Here is a 9,182-nt window from a genome sequence, read left to right on the forward strand (position 1 = left end):
GCGTCACAGGAATCGCCAGCCTGGCATGCGGGACCCAGCTGTGCTTCGGGAGCAAATTGGATCAGGGACCGAAGGAAAGACGAGGCTTTGACAGGGGAGGCAGCAGGCTTGGGAGAGAGGAAAGACAAAAGAAAAAAGAACACTTAAATCAAGGAGTTTGATGCAGCAAGGAGTGGGGGTAGTGGTGAAATTAAATGCACAGCGTGTGGCTCAGTGCAGGGCTTTGGGGGCACTCCGTAGGATTTGCTGGAAACCCCCTGATGATGTGATGTTCCTGATAGGAACAGCTGATCCTTGCTCAGGCTCCCTGGTGCGCCTGCTGCTGCTGATGGTGCTGCTTCAGCAGGTGCTCAGCTGCAGCATTTGCTTCCTTCCCAGTGTGCAGTCTGGGAGGGGAGGAACAGACTGGGGAGCTCCAGGGATGTGTGTGCTCCACAATCCCCACTGCTGTGTCAATGAAGTTAGAAAAGACCTCTAAAATAATTGAGTCCAACCACTGACCCAGCACTGAGCTGAAACCTTCCTTAAGCACAAGGATATGGGTCCTGCCTTTCCGACAGAGGCAGCTTCTTTTCATGCCAATTTTGAGGCATTTTAACATTTCATCCATTTTAGAGGCAGTCTAAAGGCTACTGTGAGATGCTGCTGGAGAACCGACCTGTCCTCCATCCAGGAGGATGTGGAGAGCTGGGCAAAACAACGGCTGGGCTCTTCACACCTCCCATGCCAGATTAAAATGAGCTATAACCCACCCAGGTTTTCTAATCAAATAAATTTAGCCACCCGAAAGCTTTGCTGGATCAGGCTCCTGTTGCTGTAGAATGTTGCAACATCTGCCTGGAGACTTTTTTTGGTCCATGGAGTTACCAGCTATAATCTTTGAGCTGTTTTTAGACTGAGCAAATGCTTTGTGCATATTAAGCTGTTTTACTGCTTCTGTTTTCTGATGTAACTTAACAATGATGCGAAAACAGTGTCAGTTCTGAGTTTCCCATGGAATTTGGATTGTTTTGCCACCATCTGTCTGCATTACTGACTTTCAAAACTGAAGGAGATAAAGACTGATATCAAGCCACCTTTCTGATGTTTAGCTTTCTAGCAGACTGATGAAAACGTGTGTTGAATCCTAGTCTTGTCTCAGAAGCAGAAAGTCAGCCCCAAAGAAATGAAGCTGAGACAGGGAAGGTTCAAGTTACATATTAGGGAAAAAAATCTTCTCCAAAAAGGTGGTCAGGCACTGGAACAGGCTGTCCTGGGGCAGTGGTAGAATCACTGTCTTAGGAAATGCTCAAGAATTTTTAGATGTGGCACCTGGGGAGGTGTTTTCATGGTGAACCTGCCAGTGGTGGGTTAATGGTTGTATCTGAGGGTCTTAGAGGTCTTTACAGCCTTAATGATTCTGTGTTTCTTAGTAATAACTATTCTGTAATGCCCTAGAAAAAGCTAATGAAGTGGTTTAGACCTCAGTGCACTGGGTTTTGTATGGCTCTTTATGTTCTTTAAAGAAGAAAGCTCAAAACAAAATATACCCAAAAGGCAGGGAGAGGAGTTTTCAAAAAACAGTGGTTTCCTGAAAAAAAGAAAAAAAAATGTTCTGTAGAGAACATGATGACACTTTTTAAATTGGACCTTTTACATGATTTCTAACACCTAAATATCAAGAAATACATTCAGCTTCTCATCTATCATAGGCACCTGTGGTACTGGCTTGATTGCAGACATGTGAAGTGCTCTGGGCTCCATATTTTTAGTTTACAGAAGACCCTGTAAAGGTGAGGTTTGTGCTGTTTTATACAGGAGTGGACTTCAGAGGGTAGGATTTCTAGCTTGCCTTTACGTTGTTGTTTGGGGAGACACAAAAGTGCTTCCAGTAATAAATTGAGCATTTATCTAATTCACAGTAATTTTCATAGCACCTTGTCTTGGGTCTTTAGGTGACTCTTCAGATTTCCGCATTGCCTGCATAATTTCTTCTTATCCTCATTCAGATCCTGCAAAGTCAAAATTAGATTAGACACTTTAGTTTTAAAAGACCATTTATGTACATTAACTCAGGGAAATAAAACTCCACCACACAACACTTTGGCACTAAGCAAGGTCCTAACTGCCATGCAATCTCATTGAGCTGAATCTGTCCTAAAATTTCTTCTCCCCAGGCAGAATGGGCATAGCAAACCATTTTGTCTGAATGGTTCCCCTGGGAGTAGTTATATCCTACTTTTTTTTTTTTCTTCTTCAGCACACAAAGTTCCCTGCCATCCCTTCAGCCCTGTTGATACTGCTTCAGTTTAAACCAGATCTGTGAAATTATTTGGGTTAAAATAAACATCAAAACCTTATTCAGTGCAGCATTTTTATGTTTTTGCCTTGTTCAACATCACTGTTGTGCTGGTACAGCAGATGGGAGAGCAAAGTAAAGGGGAAGGGGGGAAAAGGAAAGGAAGGTGAAGTTTTCTTCAGAGAAGGAAACTGAAGGAGTGTCTTTACCTCCCTCCTTTTTTGCTGTAATCTTTTCTTTCTTGAAGGCAAAGGTTTGAGCTCGGCACATCAGTAATAGCCATCTCCCTTTCAAAGTGAAAAAAAGGTGCATAGTGACCCCCAAGTTAGGAAGGAAGCAGAAGGATGCTGTGTAGTGCATGCATTTTCCTGGCACATATGATAAATTTCTTTTTAATACTCCCAGCATTTTGTAATTTGAACTGCTGCCTGCTATTTGTTTTATTTTAATCTGTGTCATTTCTCTGTGTTTATTATCTTCCTCCCCACTGTCCCTCAAGTTCTGCATTTCTATCCAGCCTCCTACAGTATTATCCAGCCTTTTCATGAAGGGAGGATTGTGTTTGTGGCGAGAGAAAACTTCAATAAATTACCCATGCAATTTGTAACTGTCAGAGTACAAAATACAAAGTACTTTAAAAAATAAATAAAACAAATGTTTGCATTTACATTTCATACTGGGAACTTTTATTTTCCACTAAAACTAAACTCTTTATCTGAACTGTCAATGTTATAGATGGTGCCTTTATATATTTAAAGATTTGCATAGTTTTTATCAAATTGATGCACTTAACTGATTTAACATTCCAGTCGCTTATTTAGAAAGGGGAGAAAGATAATATTTTAAAAGAATATGAAAAATGGATTGCCTTTATTCAGGTCAGTTCATTAATCTGTCTTGCATTTGTTCACTTCAGACACAGCAACTCTTTTTGGTGTTTATTCAGGATATAGTGTCTGAGAGATGCATTCTGGGATTGATCATCCATCTTGGTTTTCAAACTCTATTTATAAATTGTCACTCCTCCCATGTTCTTTTGTTACCAGAAGTCCACCCATGGTGCTGAATGCCCTGACCAACACTGAAGATTAATTCAGGAATCACTTGTGGAAGCAAGGAGGTTTGGATTGGGTTGGTTTAGTTTGATTTGCTTTTTTGGAAGGTGTATGTTAAAGTTCAGGATCGCATTTTCAGATCCCGAGATCGGCTTTAACTTACTGGCTACTGTGTGCTTTGAGACCATTCTGCACAGATGGTGCAAATCTACCGTAGTTCCCCAAAACTGCGAATTCCTCACAGCCTAATTCAGTCTGTCAGAGCTGCCTTTCCCTGTCCCAGCACTGGGTAAGGCCTGTGCCTACAGAGTTCAGGCACCAAGCCAACAAAATCACAATCCATCACTTTTATAGCATTGGATTTCTTAAGGCTGAACTCACTGAACTGATTTACTCAGCGAGCTCAGGAACACCAGAGGTGGTGCAAGTGGGACAGGGCATCTCTCTGTGGCAGTCCCAGTTCAATTTATTCTGCCATGGAGCAGAACCTTTGAACTACCTCAGACTGTTGATACAGCAGATTTTTACACTGAAAGTGCCCACTTTGGTCCCTGGTGTCTGGAGTGTGATAGTTTGTTTATCAGTTTTAACCGGGGAAATTATATTAAGGACTATCCAGTCTACTGCACTAAAGCATAATAAAACTGGATAGCAGGAAGGTTAGGTCAAATAAATTCAAATGGAAAATAATTAATTCAGTAAAGGTGCTTAAGCACTTTGTAAACTTGGCAAAGAAGGTGGTAAATTCACTATGGAACATTTACACCAAGTCTGGATGTCTTACTTAATGATAAGCTACAGTTCAGCCACCAGCAAGTTATTGGGCTTGATAGTGTTCAGTTAGAGAGAAAGAAAGAATAATTCCCTCTGCCACAGCAGGTGAAATCCCATGGCCTGTGTTAAACAGAAGGTCATGCTTGCAGAGGACTATGATCAATTCTCTTTCCAGATCTATGAATCTCTGCTGGTAGGTATTTTAGGTTTGCTCTGCGTTTTACTGAATACGTGAAGAAAAGTCCCAGACCTCTGTATGTGAAATTGGTTGCAGCTGTATTAATCTCTCAGAAGCTCTCTGGCCTTTGAAAACATACATCTCAATACAAACAGTGACAGACTGCAGTGTCATCTTACATCCCAGGTTGCTAAAGCCCTAGAATTTGTGTTACAGTACTGTGAAAGTTTAAATCCTGTTTCTGAGAAGGAAATGGTAATTGAACACAGGCTCTTTCAAATTCAGAGTTTTGTGCCCCATCATCCAAATGAGTTTGAGACGCTCAGTATCAGGCAGCCTGGATTCACATCTGGGAGAATCCAATGACTGAGGAAATGCAGCAGAGAATGCATAGTAGGTGAGATGTGTCTGAAAGCAGTGGGCATGTATGTCCATAAAAAGTCCAACTTCAGGACTAATTTTGTTTTGGTTTGGTTTTTTTGGTTTTTTTTTTTTTTTTTTTTTTTTTTTTTTTTTTTTTTGACCTCATGAAGTGAGTTTCTGCTCTCCTACCTGGTACTCTGTGTTATGCCACTCAGGAATGACAGTTCAAACTTCACCTGGCTGCTGGCTGAGCTGGTGGAGTTTATCTAAAACACTAGTTATCACAGAGTCACTCAATGTCCTGATTTGGAAGAGACCCCCAAGGACCATCAAGTCCAACTCCTGGCCCTGCACAGGGCAGCCCAAGGATTCCACTATGTGCCTCAGATCATTGTCTTAACTCCATCAGCCTTGGTGCTGTGACCATTCCCTGGGTAGCCTGTTCTAGCATGAAAGGGACCAATCTCATTTTCATTTATGCCTCAGCATATGTTATATTCTTAGAGGAGCTGCACATGTGCTTGCAGCCCTGTCCCCGGGAAGACTTCTCCTCACAGTCCCTCAGGGCAGACAAAGCCTCCCTGAGGGGACTGGCAGCGAACCCCACCATTTGCTGGTGGAGCAAAGTGCCCGGATGCCCGCCAAAAATGCCCGCCAAAAATGCCCAGGAAGGCGGGCTGTAGGAGGAGCCTCAGCGCCACATAAAACCAGCTGACGGCGACGCCCCGGGGCCATTTCGTGTGAGTGTTTCGCAAAGGGCGCTAGTTCCATTGCGGGGTCTGCACGGCAGTTCTTTCAGGCCCTTGCTACCCCCCCCGGCCTTTTCCTCGCTGTGTTCCTGCTTCAGCATTGCTGTGAACCATCCCACATGGCGACGATCGCTCCGCTGCGTCCCCCACAGAGCGGGTGCCGCTGCAGCCAGTCACTGTAGCCAGCCATTCCAGCCTGCCGCCACGGCCAGCCGCTGCAGCCAGCCGCCTCAGCCGTGCTTCCCGGGCCCCGCCGCCGCCAGCCTGCCCGCGGCCGAGCCCGCTCGCACCCACACCAGCCTGCGGTCGCGGCCAGCCCGTCGCCGCCGCCTGCACTCGGTCGTGCCCGCAGCCGCGGCGCCCTGACCCATGGAGCTGCAGCTGCTCCGCGTCTGCGCCCCCGGCCGCGGCAGCGCTTTCCCCGCCGATGGAGGGGACGCGCGGCCTGCTGCTGCTGTTAGGAAATGGCTCGTCCCGCCGCGGCAGCCGCACAGACGCTCCGTGATTCGCGGCACACGCGCTTTGCCCACTGAGTTGATGAAGAACTTCTTCCTGATAGCCAGCCTAAACCTTCCCCGATGCAGTTTCTGGCTGTTCCTTGGGGTCCTGCTTCTGTCACCACAGAGCAGAGATCAGTGCCTGTCCCCCCCTCTCTCACAACAAGCTATGACTGTGCTGAAGCCCCCGCCTTGGACTGCTCCAGCTGGACAGACCCAGCACCACCCTTAGCTCTTGCTCACATGGCCTCCCTTCACAGACCTTTACCACCCTCGTGTCCCTCCTTAGCACTGTCTAATGGTTTAATATCCTTGTCATGTTGTAACATCCAGAACTGCCTGCCCCCAGGACTTGAGGTGACACTGCCCCAGTACAGAGCAGAGCAGGACAGTCCCCTCCTTGACTGGGTGGCAATGCTATACCCTTCCTCCTCCCTCCCCAAAAAATACCCCAGATGAAAGAAAAGCAAAAAATGCCACATCTCCCACCACAAACCCAACCAATCAACCAAACAAAAAAAAAAAAAAAAAACAAAACAAAAAAGATAACCAATCAAACAAACAAAACAAACAAACAAAAAAAATGCCATAAAGTCAACGCACCCATTTATCTCCATTTCAAAATTATCATTCCGCTTATCTTTTGCCATAAAGTCAACACACCCATTTATCTCCATTTCAAAATTATCATTCCGCTTATCTTTAGCGGTCAGTGGTCTGCGATCTTCTTGAAGTTCTATATGGAGTTAAATATGAAGTTGGAATCAGAGTTCAGATGTTTTTATATTTGCAAAACTGGTCATTTCCCATTGCCCCAAGGTTTCACTGGTCCATGAAAATACTAACCCAAGGACTGCATTCCTTTTCCCCTCTCTCTCTCTCTGACTTCTTCCTGTGAGTATTAACAACAGTGGATAATCCCCAGAAGTGAGAGAAGTGTGATGAACTGCCATGCCCTTTGTATGTAAGTCTTTGACATGGGAATTTGGCTAAATCATGGGATGATCTCCAGGGTTTTTTTGAGGATTAAAATTACTCTTAAGTGCTAAGAATTCACAGTTTGCACCTGATGAAACTAGAGGCTCCAAATTGCAACACATGGATTTTCTTTTTTAAATGTTATGATTATTAAAGTTGATCTTGCCATTTTTGGGGTGGGAAAGGGCAGATCAGTATTGTTATCCAGCATCCCTCAAATGCCTCTACTTCCTGCTCTTAACTGCTTTTTCAGAGAAAAGTGAGTTTTACTACTTGTTAGGATTATGTGGAGCCAGTATAATGGCAACTACAATTTCTTATGGCAGCTCTGAGCACAGGGCAGCTGTTCTAATGTGGTGAAAATTCCCCACTGCTTTCTCTGCCACAGGAGCAAGTATCTTACCCATTTTCCTTGTTTCCTTTCTTCAATGTTCTTACTGAAATTAATCACTTCTCAGCAGCAAAGGCTTGCAACTGGCCTCCTGTGACTTAGCTATCTATCATGGATTTCATTTAATATAGCAGTACAAAACCTTCTTGCATTCACATCTGTTTTGATGTTTGTTTAGGAGCTTCATAAGCTGTTATCTCCCTCCTGACACCTGATGAAAGCATGCAGAGTTTAGGAATTGCGGTTTGGAATTGCCTGGTCACAGCTGTTGTGACCATCCAAAGTGCTTGTTACCTTTGGAATTAAACTAAGTTTGTCCTGCCCCTTTAGCCCAGTTTGCTGCTTTATCTCATGGTAGAGGTAAAACGGAATCTCTTTGACAGGTTTGCACAGAGAATGTGAGACACACCAGGGCTATAGCAGTTCTGTCATGTGATGGATATTTGGGTCTGGGAAGGGTTCTCTCCTCTGTGTGTTTGCAAGGCTGTGGTTTTCCTTGCCCAGAATAAAAATTTCTCTGGAGTTTTTTAACCCAGAACAAGTCTGGAGTGTAACTGCCCCACGAAAAGGCAGGACTGCTTTTCAAGTAAGAAACCAGCTGCATGCTACGTGCCTTAAAAGGCAGGTTGTCTGCTGGATTGTCCAGAGGAGGCCTTCGTGAGGTGGTTGTTTTATTGCTTTTACCTTTAGATGGAACATAAGATTTTACCCACTTATTGTGGAATCCACTTGAACCCAGATAGCATGGACATGCACGCGTATCCACGTCTCCAAGTGATTAGATTGAATGGTCCTTGTGTCTCCCATAACTCTGGATCTTTGATCAAGACTGGCAGGCGTTCCTTCACTTTTAGTTGCTGATGTTGGTTGAAATGTCTCACGATTGGAGGGTTGGGGTTTTCAAAGGAGCAGTTGAGGAAGTGCATGGCAAACGGCACTTCGCATAGCCTCAACTGCAGTGAGCTGACCTAGAAGTCTTCTGTCTGATGGTCGAGGATTCTCTTTAAGGTCTGATGGTCCTTTCTATTACTGGCTGGCCGGTGTGGGAGTGTGGAATGCTCCTGAGATGTTCAGCCCCCCCATTCCAGCAGGAAATTACCAAACACCTTGGAGGCATAGGCCGAGCCATTGTCAGTCTTGATTGCCTTGGGGGCTCCCCAACATGGCAAAGGCACCAGGTGTTTTTGGGTGTTAGCAGTCTTCTCCTCTGTGTGGGCTGAGGCTGAGACTGTTCTGATGGAATTGCTGAAGGCTTAGTTGGGCCTGTTGGAAGATGTTGGGTTGGCCAGCTAGCTGTAATGGAGCAGCTAGCATGTCTGCTGTGCAGTTACCCTCTGTGATGAAGCTAGGAAGGTTGGTGTGTGAGCTTACACGTGTTATGTAAAATGGTTGCTCCTCGTGGGAAACTAGGTGGATCAGTTTTCAAGAGCGAGCTGTAAATCACTGGGTTTGAGACTTTCTTTAGACTGTAATCACAGATACTCATCATGGAAAACATTCCCCCACTATTTCAGAAGTGTATAAGACTCCTTATTCCATATGTGTGAATTTCACATAAAGATGTTCCAATGAACATACCAATGTTCAATTGCTTAAACACACAGAAGTAATTTGATTTAAAAGAAAAAACATATCACCGCTACGTTGCTTTGATATTTCTGTGTTCCTTTGACTTGGTTTGTTGTTGGGTGGAGTTCCTATGCTTGAGACATAAGACAGACTGACATGTGTTTTGTCAGACAAAGAGCCTTATTTTATTGTCTCTGGTACACTGAACCAATAAGATCCTTGCATTCTAGGGGAGCTCCCATTGGCTGTGAGCTTCTGTCAGCCAGCCCAGAGGCTGGCTCATGGAGCTAAGCTGGGCTACTTACTAGAACTTAATTAATGTTAATACCACAGTCTATTATTATTATACT

Source organism: Passer montanus, unplaced genomic scaffold (assembly GCF_014805655.1).
Source record: "Passer montanus isolate IOZ18808 unplaced genomic scaffold, ASM1480565v1 scaffold134, whole genome shotgun sequence".
Taxonomy (NCBI): Eukaryota; Metazoa; Chordata; class Aves; order Passeriformes; family Passeridae; genus Passer; species Passer montanus.